The sequence below is a fragment of the Myiozetetes cayanensis genome, unplaced genomic scaffold (genome assembly GCF_022539395.1).
Source record: "Myiozetetes cayanensis isolate MyiCay16 unplaced genomic scaffold, myiCay2020 scf14, whole genome shotgun sequence".
Taxonomy (NCBI): domain Eukaryota; kingdom Metazoa; phylum Chordata; class Aves; order Passeriformes; family Tyrannidae; genus Myiozetetes; species Myiozetetes cayanensis.
In genome coordinates, this window is record NW_026087048.1 from 2,581,253 (window position 1) to 2,596,991 (window position 15,739).

Here is a 15,739-nt window from a genome sequence, read left to right on the forward strand (position 1 = left end):
AGGGGGCCGAGGGGCTGCGGGGGCTCTGGGAACCCGCAGTACCTCCCACACCGCAGCCCCCGGCACCGCCGGTCGGCGGGGCCCCCGCGCCCCCGGACAGCTTAATGCCGTGCGGTTCCCGGGTACGGACGATGCCTGAGTCTGAAAGCTGCTTTTTATTCTCTGTGCGGGCAAACCCACCCAACGTGTGGTGCCTCGGCAGTGCCTTCACCGAGAGCGCTCCGAGTCTGTGAAGGTGCTGCAGCGCTCCTTGGAAACCCACCCGTCCCGGAGCAGCATCACTGCTTGCCCCAACCAGAAAATGAACCGTAGTTTCTGCTCTGAAGTTGAAATCTATTTAGAGTGCTCTTAACCGGGGAATTTTTGGTTTGCCTTCCATAAAAGTGTAATAAACTTGATAGGCCTTTTTTGTTATATTCGTAGAGGTGAAATCTAAATTGTGGGGATTGATGAGCTGTAACAGGACAACATATCATAGTAACTTTTCTTAAGGAGAACAGTCCGTGGATGTGCGTGGTTTCTAAGCTTGTTAGCTTGCTGAATTTTCAGGATAAGGTTCTGCTAAATGTGTCTCCAGCAGAATTTCTTGGTTTTTACGTGTGGGTTTGCGATCAAACCGATCTACAAGCTCCGTGTTAACTAGAGCACACACCTGACACCATTGTAACAGCTGCCAAAAATGGTATATATAAAAGAAGTAAAGTGAGTAACGATGTAGGGGTATTTACAGCTGTGAAGGCTCATTCTCTGCCACAGCAGAGAAGGCTCATTTGTCTGAACACAGGGCTTCTGTCATAGGCACACAGTCAGAAATTGCTGCTTTGTGGTCTGACTGCTGTTAGGAATCCTACTCTTTATGCAGGACTTATTGCTGGAATTTGCACAAAGAAGGGTAAGCAAACTGTGTTCTTTTAATGTGCTGTATAACATTATTACCCAAGTGTGGATGGGGGGACACAATACTGATAGTTATTTTTTGGTAGTTCTCGTGAAGATGCTGCAAGTTCCTGCAGGACACTTGTAAAATGGTTATTACTGACACGGTCACGTTAGGTGGGGATTGTAAATTAGACCATGCAATAGTAGCACATAAGTGTTCTGCAACGAGATACCACCATTAACACAGGGCAGCAAGTATCTTATGTGGGAAAAGCCATTCCTCGATGTTGAGAACAGTGTCTGGATTGTGGGGCAGCCTCCTCTGTGCGGGGAAGGGGGGGGAATACTTCTCATTTACAGAGGATGTGGACTAAGAACAAGTGTGTCCTGCTTCAAACGTGTTGTGGTTCCTAAATGCAGAGAGAGTGTGTTTGCAGTCAGGGAAGGGACTGTGTGAACCAAGAACCCATTCCCGAAGCAGTTCCTACTCATTCCTACATGTTTCTGAAGGAAGTGGAGTTTTTGCTCCTCTGTCCTGATGCTACCCACTGGATTGCAAAACTCACTTGTTCACTGCAAGGTGGGGATTTTGCCCGAAGGGCGAAAAGAGGTGGAAGTTGCACACAAAGTTAGATGGGTAGTAATTGTGCTAAAGGCAGCAGTGGACAAAGAGAACATGTAGCAAGAGTACACATCAGCTATTTCAGTCGGAACTGGAGGAGTAGGTGAGATAAAGATCTTCACTCCAACCGGTGTATGAAAAGGTCAGTAAGAAAATTAAGATGTGAGCTATGTGTGCCTGCAGTGTGAGTACCAGTGCAAGCCTGCTACTGAGCTCAGGTATTTTCAGATTGTGACTGACAGCATCAGTGCAGAACACAGCACGCAGCGTAGCTGTTTTCCCTGTCCCTGTGTCTGTTCCCAAAGGTTAGTTGGGTCTAGGCATGATTGCGGCTCTGAAGGTGCCCTGTACAAGGTGCTCAATACACTTCCCTCTCCAGGCCCCCTGTACTGTTGTGCTGTTACTCCAGGTTGGGGTCGGGGGTGACTCCCCCACCCCTGGGTCCCTGGCAGCTGCTGTTCCGCCTCTCGTGGTCTCCACGCTGCGGAGCCCGACTCTGCAGTGATGTTGCATCACAGATCACTTTAGGCACAGAGGGACAGGACTGGCAAAACCTCCAGCACCATGAAGCCCATGGTTCCAGTGTTATTACCCGTGATTGTGTCCAAATTAGGAGGAGGAACTGCATTGCCCTGCTAGATCCTGACACGACTAAAATTCACCTATATCATCAGTATCTGTTTAAATTAGTTGCATTACCTGGCAATAGCACAACAATTAATTGAATTGTGTTATGCAGTATAAAACTATCTGCATAGTCTATCAGAGCGACAAACGAGATGTTATTTCCATATAGTGGTGCTCAGCTAATCTGCTTCCTGGACAATGGGATTACCTAACAGTCAAAATACTTAATCCTTACGAGCACTGCAGAACCAATATTGACATAGGAGAGTGAGCTGGAGTCCTTTCTGCCGCATGTATTATCATCAGAAGTGTCAAATACATGCTATTTGAGCAATCATCGTTGCTGGTTGGTATATGAGAGGAGGACTGAGGTTTGATTCCTCCTTTTCCTCTCCTCGCTGGTTCTAGAGTGATACTGTGTGCTGGTGAAACATGTTTGCCACCCTCGTTTTGGGTTTTGTGATATGAGGGGTAAGTCTGGAATCTGCAGCGTCAGAACATGGAGAGTTTGGGATTTTTTGACTTGGAAAAAATTTCTGAACTCTGACAGTACTTTTGGGAGTATCTCTGTAGTATAGGTGGACATGAGCACACTTGTTGAAACACTGTCCTCAAGAGAAAAACAGTTAAAGTTGGCTTCTTATCACTGTGGGGTAGAACGTGGCTGCTGTTCATTCTTTGGCTCCAGAGGTTGCTGCCCAAGGTGAATTGAAGCCTTTCTTCCACCAAGTTCTTGGGTGGTGCGTTGTGGATGAAGGTGGCAGGGTTACTTCAGCCTCTCTCATATTTCAGCCCATCTGTTTGCTGGGCTTAGGATTTGGTGTGACAAGTGTGATGTATTAGGGTTTAATTCTTAATTTAGTTATGAGTTCCCAATGAGCTCTGTTACCTCCATACAGTCCTGCTGCAGTCGCTGCTTTTGCATGAGGAGAATCAAGACAGGCCTTCTTGTAAGCTCAAGCAGCAGTGGAGGTCTTCTAATCATACTTTTGTCCTTGACTAAGCATTGTAAAATGCAGTATCAGCTCATCCCTTGCTTTATCCAAAATAATAATATTTGCAGCATGAACAGGTTCTCCCTGTCTCAATTTTCATTTTTTCGTTTTGTCTCATCTAGGGTTCATTGTTTCTCTGATGTGTTTCCACTAAAATTTCTTGGTGGCAATTATTGTGTCTCTCCTTGCATCCTGTAAAGCACCACGTGCCCCTGTGGCGTTACACACAAAGGAAAATGCATTTTAAATGTTATGTTCAAATATACTGGTTGCAAAGTCACACCTGCAAGTCAGCAGATGTTTGATTTGGGGTTCTGCAGATACAGTTGTGTGTTGTGAGCCACCCTGGTATCAATGAGCCAATGATTTTCAGGAAAAATAATGTGTGATCTTAACAGTTAGGAAGAGGATTAATGCAAATGGAGCTAAAGGCCTGTGCTGTTTTAAACGTGCTGCTTCCTAATCTTTAAGAGCTTTAATTTCAACCCAAGTAACCTTCTTGCAAATTAGTTTCTCACACAGAACTTACTGGTATTGTGAGGTTTAGTCCCCTTTGTTTTGGCTTTGCTTTTTCTTTTTAATGATGTTGCATGGGGGTATAAACTTCCCCTGTTGACCTTAAAAAAATCCCTAAATGGGATTTGAGCCTTCAGTGGTGGTTTCTAATTCAGGTAACTGCCTTACTTGGTAAGTTCATGCCCGTTTGGGTTCTTTTTTGTTTTTTTTTGAGAGGCCACCAAACACTTGATTAAAAAAAGCAAGCAGGAATAGGAAAACAGTTCAGTTTAACTTGAATGGATTGCCATGAGACAAAGAGCATCTCTGCTATTCCAGGGAACTTCAAAGGCTGCCTGCAGATGAGGCAAGTGTCAGAGCTTCTCAGAAAAGTTGTGAAAGTCTTTGTAGTGGAAAGTGTTATGTGTCTGATATTTAAGTGTGCCTACCAGCTTTTTCCACTAATAGAAAACGAAATTTCATGTCCAAAAATAGCAAAATGCAAGTTTTATTGAAGTTGGTGAGACTTTTGCTGTTGAATTATTTTGTCATTTTGCCTTCCGTGCTTTTGTTCAAGTCTATCAAATAATTTCTTACAGAAAAGCACACCACTTGGACTACCAGTCAATTTAGCTGATGCCACAAATGTAAAGAAAGCTCTTCTTAAAATGAACTAAAGAGCTCCTGTCTGTAATAATTAAAGTTAGCAAACATACAGGATGTAAACATGAGGCATGTGGTGTGTCTCAGCAAGCAGTCCATAATTTTTCTCTGTATATAATAACTACCTGAATTTTACAACCCACATAGAGTAAATAATTACATTCTTATCTGGAATGATAAAACCAGACAGCTTTGAAAACAACTTTTTAACGGGAAAGTGAGATAGGGGGTCAAGGTTCACATGTTAATTGCACAAGTGGATAAAAAAGAAATCAATCTCAAAGATTTTTCTTGCATATATTTGCTGTTTTTCTTGTTACCAGCTGCCACCTCCAGCAATCTGAGTGCTCTTTTTGTTTTGATTTTGGTTTTTTTTTTTCATAAGAAGAAGGACTTTCAGAGCAGGGGCAGTAGTGTAATTAAATAGATATGTTTAACTTGGAAAGGTGTTATTTTTAGGCCTAGCTCAAAAGGGCAGGTGCTCCTTGGAGACATTTATAAATATGGCCAGATTGCTCCAACTAAAGAGCAGCACAAGACATGGGCAGTGTCGAGGTTTGCTTAAAAGTTTTTGACGTGTGTTATCTCTGGGCCAAAAAAACCCAAAAAATGGAGAGGAGGCTGCCGAGTGGGCTCCTCCTGAGCCTCCTGAGGGAGGGATGGTGTTCCCTGCACCGTGTCAGGGCCCTGGGGATGCTGGTCCTGCTCCTCGTGCTTGTACAGTGGCTGCTCTTAGGAAAGCAACACTGCTGGCTGTGGCACCGGCAGGGACCTGCCTAGCAAGGACCGTGCTGGACACAGCAGCTGTTCCCTGCCTGCCCCTCATCGCTGCCTTCTGGGAATTGGGATCCAAAGGTGTGAGTAGTGGAGAGGTTTGGGCACGCTCGTGGTAGGAAAGGGTGTGTGCATGAATTAACGGGCACACTGCAGAGAGATTTTGCTCCCTGCTCTCTGTTCTTTTTTTCTGATTCCCATTTGCTCACTTTTCCACCTCTGAGCAAAGGGGAGCATATGGCAGTGTGCTGTCCATCTGGTTGCCACTTACTGTGAAATCATCATGCAGGCGAATTTGGCCCCATCTTGAGTTTCTTAGGTGGGTAAAACTGTTACTAGAATGACAGCTGAAGTGTTTATTCTGCACTGTAAATGGGAATTAAGCACAGAACGAACACAAATGGTGCTTTGAATGTTTTCAGTCTTCTACATTAACAAAATACTTGTGCTAGTCTAGTATTGAAGGCAGAACAGACTGGGATCCTTGTGAACAGCAGATCTGTTGTGAACAGCAGACTGCTCAAGTACGGATAAAAGACAAGTCCTGTCCCAGGGGATTTGCAGTCTAAATACATTTTAATAAGAACACTGTGAATGGTGAGAGATGCTTAGGAAAGCCTTAGTGATACAGATAATGCTGTATGTGTGTCATAAGAAAAATTCCGTTGACATTTTTGCCTCCCAGCACAAGCTTGTCACAGTCTCTTTAAATGCACAGCAGGTGTTAATTCAGGTCCTGTGCGTTGTGGGTCTATCCAGGTGTTTCTGTTTACCTGCCTATCAAGGATCAACACTGGCAAAGAGAAGTTCTTATTATTGTCTTTGGCACCATGAGCACGTGCACATTTCTGTTGTCATCACATTGCAAACATTGAAGCAGTAATAACTTTGCTTTCTCCTACTTACAAGAAGGGAGTGCCATAATTAAGTGATATTTATACTATTATATTCGATGTCTTACCTGCAGACAAGAGTACCTGCAAAAGTAATTTTTAAATTCTATTTGTTTTATACTTAGGAAAGTTAACTTTTGTACGTTTTCTATTTTGCAAGTCAAGAGTTTGTTTTTCATGTAGCCACATGGAAGAAAAAAATCTGTTTTTTTTTTTAAACTGGAACAGGTGGCTATACAACTAGAAAATAAGTCAGATGCAAGTAACAGATCTGAAACAATCTTCCTTGCTGTTTAAGTCAGGGATCATCACTTTTGATTGCTGCATGCATGTTTGTTATGTAGGACTGCTGCACTGACCCCACTGTGATATGGGATATCAGAGTGCCTGTGGACTGGAAATGAGAGATTTGTCTTTGTGGAGCAGAGTGGCTGGAGTTTGTTCACTGCATTCTCTAAAGTTCTCGTTTTGAACAGAAGTGCAGTCAAGTTTTTAACTTGATAATATTAAATATTGTAAGCATTGAGATATTTTGCCTTTTTTTTCCTGCAATAACCTATTTAAAAGATTGTAAAGAGCTTTCTGAAGAACTTTTGTCATGTACTGAAACACGCAGTGAGAAAAGTTCACTTTGAGTTTTCAACAAGACTCCTGAGTTTGAGGCTTGCTCTGAAGGAGCTGTTTTTGAACAGATATTCCGTGCATTAGTATGTCTTCCAAGTATTTTAAAATGAGAATTCAACCCTCAGTACACAGCTGTGAAACTAGGCTGGCAGTGGGAATCCTGAGTAGGTTTGGGGAGAAGGAAATATTTCATGGCTTCTCTTACAGCCTCATGAGAGCTGTGGCTGATCTGCGGGTGATCTATGGCCAATATCTGTGGTGCAGCAGCACTGAGGGCAGCCAGCTCTGCTGAGACTGAGTGGCAGAGCCTGTTCAATCCCTGCTGAGCTGCACCTTGCTGTACTTCGGGAAATGACTTTTGCTCTGGGGAATTTTTTTTCCAGTTCAAAAGAAGAAGAAGGAAAAAAAAATAGTGGGGGGGGGCGGGCACAGGAAACCCCAAAGTTTTCTTTTAGCACAGTGTTGTGTGACTTGCACTGAAGTCTTCTGGAATATGTTTTATTTGGGAGTTTGTTGTAGGGTAAATCTGTGGTGGATTTAACTGTGACATGCTGAGTGAGATTCATGGATATCTTCACCGAACTTGGCTCCCTGCTATTGTTTTTAATGTGAAGATGAGGAAGAATTCCTTAGTAGTTTGCTTCTCGTGAGGCAGAAATAACTGGGAAGGCAGTTTCTCTGTGGTCTTAGAAGTCAGGATCACCACAGTGACTCTTGAGACTCACATTAGAAAAAGATTATACTAACTTAAAGATACTGAAGGTTTCTCATTTAAAGATGCTGACTATTTTCTTGCATCTATTATTCTGCTGGAGAAAAAGAAGTCATTGTTGTGCAGGTGATATAACGTGGTTCTAGCTAAGCAAGAGACTGTAACAGTTATTTTGAGGTGCTGCTTTTAGGCTGGTACCCAGCCTTCATATCCTGCCAGAAGGCAGGAGTTTTGATGTGTAAATGAAGGTATTCTTTGAAATGCTGGGAAGGCCTGGAGTGCCAGGCAAAGGATTCCCTCAACAGCCCCAGGAATAGGATTTTGGGGACTGTTACAACCCTTTGAATCCTGAGCTACGTACTGGCCAGTTGTAAGGGTGATGTTTGGGTTATTTTTTAATTACAATCTTTTTTTTGCTTGTTTTTCTCTGAAAATGCTCAATAGCATCTCCCTTGTACTTTTCTGGAATTTGGGAGCAGTGGAAAGAAACCTGGTCCTTTCCCCACTAGCAGCTGGGTGTTTTATGTTTCACCCTGTCTGAACGCGTCGCTTCCTTCTGAAGCTTAGGTGAGCCGGTTGCTTTTGAAGAACTTCTTTCAGATACAGATGATTTCCCCTTTTTGGGGGGAAGGGAAGGGACTGCAGTCGAAGTAGCTGGGAGGCTGCCAAGGCCTGAGTAGGAAAGCTCTGGATACAGGGAACCAGCAAACAAAGACTAATTGGTTATTTGTTTGACGCATTTGGAAGTGCAGCCAGTCCTCCGAGTGCCCAGGTGACTGGCATCAGCTGGGATCTGATGGATGTTTGCTGGGCTAAAGGAAGGAAGTGTATCCTCCAGTGAGGAGTGTTCCACATCCTCATCTGAGAGCACTGTTAACTTCCACAGACTGCCCTGGCAGACAGATTGCATGGACTGAGGGAACGTGTGAAGCCAGCAAGCTTTCTTCTGCTTCGTGCCTCCAAACAAGGATTAAGGTACACGGGGCAAATTGACTGGGAAATCCAGGCTTGCACAGTTCGTTTTATCAGGAGGGGGAGGACTTTGTGCCCTGATGTGCCTGTGTCTTTCACGAGCTTTAAAAATCACTTTAAAACATCCTCACTTTTTGTGTGGGGCAGGAGCTTTCTCTCCAGTAATGAAATACTTATTTTGGTTGTAATGCTATCATAAAGCAATGCCAAGTGTTTTATTGTGGAAGAAGGGAAGGCCAGTGTTCAAAATGTTAAATTATAAAATGGAGGGTTCGGTATTGGAAGAAAAACAGGTGGTGGTACTTTCCTTCCCTAGAAGGACATCTGATCTTGGGGCTTTTACTGGTTGTATTGAAATGGTTTAGCAAAGCCCTTGAGTCTGAAAGAGACTGTTTTTCTCTTAGTTTCACTGAGTGTATAAAGCATACTGCATGAACAGCATTTGGCAGGAGAGGAGCTTAATGTATCTGAAACCTTTAATTATATGCTGTAGGCAGCTCTGTCTAGGTCAGAAGACACCATATTATCAAATAACATATTATAGGCATTCAGAACTTGCACAGTAGCTTGATTATTCACTGAATAATTGGTCTTTGTTAAGCAGATAATGGCACTGTTTGCATTCAGAGCCTAGGTTTGAAGTATATGACATAGAATATTTGTATTTTAAATCATCTGTTATCCACCTGATGTAAGAACTAAATAGAATGGAGTTCAGTGAAAGCTTTTCTGATGGCAGACTGTGCCTGTCACATTTACAGTGTGATACCTGCAGTTCTGAAGGTGTCTAAGAGATTTTTTTTGTTTATTGAGTTTAATTTTGTATGGGTGTTGGCAGCAATGCTTAGGTCCATACAGACTGTTTAAACATAGAAACCAAACCAAACAGAAAATGCCCTGAAGAATAAAACAGTTTGGAAGCTTCCCAAACTGCTTGAGGGCAGAAAGGGAGGAAAATAAACAGTGAAGGAGAACAAGTGTATGATTAAGAGAGGCAAATAGGATTTATGAGAGAAATGGCATGTCTCTGTCACACACCACACCTTATGTTGCTTATCTATAGCAGAGAAAGTATTTCTACCTTATGAATATTTACTTAGGCTTTTTAATGCTTTAAGATCCCAGTGTGGAATAGGAAATCATTGACTGCAGTGTCAATAGCTGATAATTTTTGCAAGGATGTCAGAGTATGATCTAAGGTAAGTTTGCAGGTTCCTCTGGGCACTGATTTATGTAAGCTTATGCTTGGAGGTAACAGTGAGCTTGTTAGAACCCCCAGTGCTCCAGTACTCTGTTTTACACAGGCTGGGGAGCAAGTGATGATGCACAGACCTTTTTCATCTAGATTTTATTTTACTTTCCTTTTTCCCAAGCTGGAGTTTAAAAGAAAAGCAGTAAGGTGATAAAATTATTGCCTTAAAGGACAACAGCAGAGATGAAACCCACTCAAAGCAATGGTTTTATTGTATCGAGTGCAGCATGCTCAGTTAATCAAAACACATGTTCTCTGTCTGGGACTGTTCAGCCTGCAGAAGATCAGCCTGCCTTGCAGTAGACAAGTTGTATTTTCCACGGGAGCTGAATGCCCATTTGAGCTGTGATCAGCACTCTGCCTTCCCTAAGGAGATGGCAGTGATTGTAGCATTTATCACACATAAAGGAATCTGTCTCGCTCTATCTATCTGCCAAAAGACACGTGGAAAATAGAGACCGCGGCGGCGGCGACGCCGCCCGTGATCTCGGTGACCCCTCAGACAGCCAGGCTGGTGGGGAGCTGAGGAAAACACTCCCCCACTCCTCACCCACACCCCGTGTTTACCCCCAGCAGTGCTTTGAGTTGGGCTGGTGTAGAACTGTGTCTGTGAAGGGATGTGCTGGCAGAATATCGGCTGGAAGGCTTGTGTGGTGGTGTGTGCGTGAAGCTGTGGAGACACCAACCTCCAGGTGAAAACAAATCCTTGTCCCCACCAGAAATGGAGTACAGAATGCTGTGGCTTACATTCAAAATAATTACTTGGAAATTAAGTGAAACGATGGGCGAGAGTTTGAAATGTTGGTGTTGAAGGAAAAATCCAAGTGCACACCAGTGTTTTGATAAAAGTGTGGATTATTTAGGTTTGAAAAAAGTAATGCATGTCCTGCTTTTATCAAACAGCCCTGGGACTGGAGCAGAGACACAAAACCAAGGGCAAAAGTTCTATTTAGGGAAGGAAAGATGGAGCAGACTGAAGTTGCAGAGCACTTTTTTCATGGAAAAGCGCTGAATATTTGAATTTTGCTTTAGTCCTCTGCTTTATAACATGTAGCAAAGATGATGGATTGGTGATTCTTCTGACTTGGCAAAATTAAGGCTGCTCACTGGGAAATGCAGCAAAAGAGCCTCAGAGGCTGCTCTGAGTGTGCTTATGGATTTGTGCTCCTGTGAGAAGTGTGTGCCTTTGCAAGGACAGGAGAAAGGAAGGACTTGCAAGCCAAGATCAAAATAAAAAGTGAAATATAAAGGTGCCATACATGACCTGTTTTTCAGATCTCTGCTATGGGCAATGAAGCTGCATGGTATGTAATTTCTAATGACTTTCCTCTTACCAAGCTGAAAACATTCTCTTCTTTTTCTCCCCAAAGGACTGAACCATAAGGGTTTTTGTGATTTGAGCAAGGGCAGATATACAAGTAACAGCTACCGACTCTACCTGCTGGACCGAGCTGCTTCCCCTCTTGCCTGTTGTGGCATGTGGTGACAGTGGTGTTCAAGTTGCTAATTATTAATTTAACATCCAAATGAGAAGGTGGATGACAACGTGTGTGTCCATAGCTAGAGGACGTGCGTCCCCTGTGCAAGGAGTGTTGTGTTTCAGGTTAGGTTTTGGTCAGGTTTGATGGTTTTGTGTCTGTTTGGGTGCAAGGATAAGTGTATGTTTAAACGAGTTCTCATCTTTTCTCCAAAGTATATTTTACATTTTTGTAATCCTTTGTAACTGAAGTGTTGGAGGAAATAATTCAGGCATGGGTATTTAATGAAAGAAGATCTAGTAACACTGTTCACTGTTGCAATTCGTTTGCCTAGAAAACCCTACTAGGTTTTTCCTTAAATAAACAAGTAAGCTCTGTTGCCCTTCCCCGATTGTCACAAGTTTTGACACTGTATCTACTGACAAAGCGTGTAGGTCGGTTAGGAACAACATTTTTGCCGTGTGGATGTTTTGTCATTTTCCAGAACGTGTGCACGTGGATGTGGAGCCTGTAATTTTTGTGCTTTCAGAGCTCTCATTAAGGTCATCCTGCTCCAGCACTTCAGGTTTGATTCATGCCTTCCACCAAGTTGTGTCTGGGATGGCCTCTCAGCCTATTGATTTGCTGTGATATTTTTATGCGGACTGTAGCAAAAGGAAAAATATTTTAAGATTTTGAAATGTGCTTTTTTTTCACCTTTTGGACACAAACTGGTGCAGCAGAGGGGAGAAAAGTCAGCACAATGTGACCAGCCATGTCTGTAAGTTGTTGATGGAGCACGGTTTGAGAACATCTGGACTGTGAAATGCACCTCTTGAACTTTCATTGATCGGTTCCTTGGGCTGTCAGCCAGCAAGTGTATTTTTAGATACTTGCAGCAAATCTTATTGCATGTGAGAGAATGCCAGATCCATAGTTTGTCAGCTGCTGTTTGTCAGTAAGTAGGGAAAAACGGATTTGGGGTTTGAGTTAAAGAGTTAATTGGGTGCTGCATTGCAGACTGCAGTTTGTCCAGCTGTACCTGAGTTAGCTTTAAACTGGGCAGCTTGGCAACTGGTACCAAAGTCCAGCTGCAGCAGTGCTGGCTCAGCATGGGCTCTGATAATCCTGCTCGCTAATCCAGAGAGGAAAACTGTTGGCCTGGGCACACTAAAGCAATCTTTTCTTTCAGAAAGCCATGGCCTCTAAAAGCAGAGATGGGAAAAATGTGCGTGTGTTTAATTTTTAGGGCTCACCACGTGTTTTTTTACAAGAACAAAGGGAGGCACAGTAATTTAATGGAAAAGGAGTGGGCTGGCTCCTTATTTGAGTGAAGTGGGATGCATGGGCAGTTACCTGGCACGCTGGAGGACAGGTATTCCCTGGAACTTCTGAAATGGAACTCACTCCAGCTGAAAGCAGGAGAAATGAATTCTGCTGTACCTGTGTGCTCTGCCTGCAGCTGCACCAGGACACGAGTTAGTGGTGAAATGCATTTAAAGTGTGCAGCTGCCTGAGCTGATTTCATCTCCCTGATTGTTGGGCGGGTTCTGCTCTGGGATGAGGGTGCACTGGGTTTTGGCCTGCCTGTGTGTGACGTCTCATTTTTCTAGCCTTTGGATGCTGCCTTGCACCACTGTTGGAGTGTTCTTTGAAGCTCAGGACGCCTGGGTTTGGACACCTGTCTGTCTGTTTTGTGCTTCGTAGAAGAGCATTTCCAGTATTACCAGCTGTTGAAATGACTTGTTAATGGAATATTTCTTCAAAACCTTGTTCATCTTTGATTCAAGACAGAAGTTTTTCTATCCTGAAGCATTCCCTGTTTCTCATGCTATCTATCCTGCAGTTTCTCCTAAAAGATCCTGTGTTCAGTATCACAGGAAGTATGATAGGTCCGTTAAACCAACCTAGATTGATAAGATCTTTAATCTACACTTGTTCAAAACTGTGTGATCTTATTACTGCCATCATTGTCTCAAATTAGATTAAGTACTTTGGAGCAGGGGTTACATTACTCCAAAAACTGCCTTCTAAATCACCTGAATGGTGTCTCTAAATAGCATGAGCATAACTAAAGCATGGGCCAACTTTCTTGTCAGAAAGACTGTTCATTTCTAGGACCTTAAAAATCATAGGATTCTGACTGTGCTTTTGGTGTCTTTCCCATGCTGGTCTCACAGGGAAGTTTGCAGTGGATTCCTTTGACAGCTCTCACTCAGGACAGATGCTTGGTACCATCTGAAAGCTTTGTGAACCCTACGGGTCGTAAACTGTCAATCGTCAGCATCATGTTTGAAATGAGCAAGAGAATGAATTTGATTCAGGACCAGTGTTTTGGAGCTGTGAGGTGTAAGAAGTGAAGGCTCAGAAGATTTGCTCCCTTAAACTCCTTGTTGGTCTTTGCAGCAGCTGCCTCATTTCTAATGCTTTTGCAGTGTCAGGGCCAGTAATCTCTCACCTGATGCCAGTATCATCTTAATCCCTTACAGATATTCTTGTTTGATTGGAGAATGGGTATTGAGTTCGCATTTGGATATTTCTGATTCAAATAAGGCTTTAAAACACAATTAATTTTAATTTTGGAATATTTTCATGCGTATTTTAAAAAACCACAACAACCTAAGTGTATGATACTGGAGGCTTTTCTATTGGAAAGTGTCATTTTTCTCCAAGTCAATGCTGTACCAAAAGTCAAAAACTTGAGCACTAATCCAGATTTTGGCATCTGTTTCCTATGTGGTCTTGCACTTTGGGTTTAGTTAGGGAGTATGAACTCATTAGTTTACTTAAATTCTATTGACAGCGCTGGTGAGTTTTTGGCTGAGATTCTTAGATGGTTTAGCAGAAAGTGATTGGCTTGGAGGGGTTATTGCAATGTTCATACATACAAGATTTCTAAAAATTTTCCAGCTGTTTCACCAGCTCTCCATGTTCTTCATCCTGAAGCCAATACAGATGTGGCTTCTTTGCTCTCATCTGTCTGTCTTTGGATTTGTTTTTCTGAGTTTCCTAAGTAATGGCTAGACTAGTAAAGTTGTTTTATTTTTAATTTCAAAAAAGCTGAATGGATAAACCTTAACAAAAGTCTATATTTGCAGCTGTAACAGATGTGGTTCGGTTACAGGCAGGTAGACTGGTATGGGGTATGGGTTGAAGAACAAAAATGTGTTTTATTTAGATCTTGGCATTTGTTTACTGTTCTGGGGCTTGCACTGCAGTATGGATCCCTTGCATAACCTTTGCTTGAAAAGCATCCTTTTATCTGCTCAGTGTATTAGACAGAACCTCCTTATTGGATATGGGTCATGGGACTTGAAGTGCTAAATAAGATACTGCTAAAATAGAGCTGGGGAGGGTGGCAGGACTGCTCTGTGGGGTCACACAGCAGCAGCCAAAGCTTTTCTGCCTGTGTGGTGCCACAGAACACTGAAGGATGGGTAACAAAGATTTCTTTGTGGGGCATTGTGGTTGGGTTTTCCTGTTTTCTTTGTGATCTTCTGTTTTAAAGAAAAGAGTGACCAAACAAAGCTTTCTCAAACACGTCTGCTTTATGTGTTCTCTGGACTGAACCCCAGGGTAAAGGAGTTTGTTGTATAAACTCCATTGTACTACATTTCTCCAGCAGATCCTGTCGTGTGTGATATAGGTGTTCACAGAAAGTTGTATCTCCTTTAGTACATTTGTTATAATTGTTTAATACACAGGCAAAAGCCACTGTGTCTGATTTGGTGTCAGGCATTTTAAATGCGAATAACTTTCTTCCATCAGTTCATCTCCCTAACTTTTTTCATCTGCAAGTGAACTACTATGGCTTCTATACTTAAAGAACAGCCTAGGAATTAACATGGCATAACTTCTAATTGAAAATACATGTGAGGTTTTTATATGCTGTTTGTTTCTTCCTATTTACTCTAATTTGATAAGTATTGAGTAGAACAATTCCTGCAAAGTTTACTTTAGGAATTGCCAGAGGAGCTGAAGCCAGGTCCCTGTCCTGTACTTTCTTGCAGCTTTGTGAGTGAGAGCAGGAGCTTCACTGGGCACCTCAGGGGTTTTGGGGCTGCTTCAGGAAGACCAGCTCTGAAGTGGGGATCCTCTGCACCTCTGTTAGGTTCATCAGTTGCTTTCCCTTATCATTGTCTCTTATCACTACAGTTCCTTTAAGTTTATGACCGAAACTTCTCTAAGGCAGGGAAGTACTTTCCCTTGGTTGTTTTATTTTTCTTGTTCTTCCCCTTCTCCCTGAAGGAAGAACTGTGGTCCAGGAAGCCACAGTGCAGTGGCCTTCAGGCACTGAAGTCCAAGCAGCTGAAGCAGCAGCACAGCATTAACATTTCTGCTTGAACCACAGCACATATTTTAGCTGTCTCTAAGGTATCCAGGTGTTGTTCTCACTGCTCTGTGCCTCTCCCTCCCTCGTGTTGTGCTGGGGCCGTGGTTGATGAGCTTGGTCAGATGTGCTCCCTCTTAGCCGGTCTCTTTAAGGCCCCAGTTCAAAGTGCAGTAGAGAAGCCTGAAGGAATATTGAAGTAAATTTTAAATCCGAATCCCAGAGTGCCATCCTCACTGCTTTGCATTTCTTGGTATGTTAGCAGTAGCACTGAATTAGTGTGCCACAGGAAAACTGGTTCTTGGCTCACACTGTTAAATCACAATAAGAGGAATTTCCTAGTGAAGATTAAACTTTATGAGCCTTTAGCAATTGAGAAGTTGATCTCAAGTTTATCTTGATGCTGATGCTCTCAGTGGAGGAGCACAAGCTGACAGTTCTCCC

At 42.9% G+C, this 15,739-nt stretch overlaps 1 protein-coding gene across 1 annotated transcript in view; it reads right to left on the reverse strand.

Annotated features, from left to right (window-relative positions):
- NRG4 (neuregulin 4) overlaps nt 1–15,739 on the reverse strand; it is a 50,049-nt gene that overhangs the window by 26,598 nt on the left and 7,712 nt on the right. The window lies entirely within an intron of this gene.